We start from the raw sequence: 987 nt of genomic DNA, 5'->3' as shown, positions 1-987 counted from the left end.
ATGCATGCCTTACATATTCAGTACATTGTTCGTACTGACGTCCTTTCCTTTATGGACGCTGTGTTCATACCCACAGGTAGACAGGGAGACGGCGCAGACGCTTAGGAGCTTACTTAGCGAAGATACAGGAGCGCTCCATTACTCTGGAGTCGCCACTTCTTGGTATATTCTTTTGTGCACATATTTGGGGCATGGCGGGGTCCTGCCACATCCTTATGATTTCAGTAGTCCAATTAGAGGCTCATAGATACTAATGTGTGGGTAATAGACATTATCTGACCTCTTCAGCACACACTTTGTACATCATTTTTGTAGCCTCGTGGGCTTATGCATAGATACATGTTTTGGGAGATATTTGGAGATTGTTTCATGATAATTTTTGTGTTGAGAATGATGTATGCCCAGGTTGAGTAATATAGATAGCATGATGAGTGGTGCCCGGTAGTTAGCTCCGGGTACCCGTTATGGCCCACTAGTGGGGTCATGACAGCTAAGGACCAATCTTTGGGAAAAACCATGGTTCACAGAAAGAAAATGGTGAAAGCTAAAGGTTTGGTGGCCATTCCATTCGGCATAAGTCTTAAATTCTCCGGGATGTTCCACAAATCCATTTGGGCTTCCATATCTTTTGTATAACTCTCTAAAGGGTATGGTGGAGCCACAATTAGCATAGTTCAAGGAAAGCATTTTGCAAATTTGGAAGTAGGTGGGTTTTTCTTGGATTAAGGAATTTTGGTCAGGTTTCTTTCTTCTTTTCAATCTTGAGCCTACGCCTGTCAACACATCGCTGAACTCCTCTAAAGTCGGTGTCATCTCGACGTCGTCCCCAAATCGAAAAACCATCCTATCTCTGTCCCAAGACCCGGTAATTACTTCTATCAATTCTTTGCAACACGTTATAGTCATGATGGATGTCAAATTTCCTAAATGACATGAAATCCCCTTTTTCTTTTCTGGGGATTCGGCCCTCCAAATACGCGACAACTA

This window comes from Lycium ferocissimum, chromosome 12 (genome assembly GCF_029784015.1).
Source record: "Lycium ferocissimum isolate CSIRO_LF1 chromosome 12, AGI_CSIRO_Lferr_CH_V1, whole genome shotgun sequence".
Classification (NCBI taxonomy): domain Eukaryota; kingdom Viridiplantae; phylum Streptophyta; class Magnoliopsida; order Solanales; family Solanaceae; genus Lycium; species Lycium ferocissimum.
Note: the sequence above shows the minus strand (reverse complement) of the source record.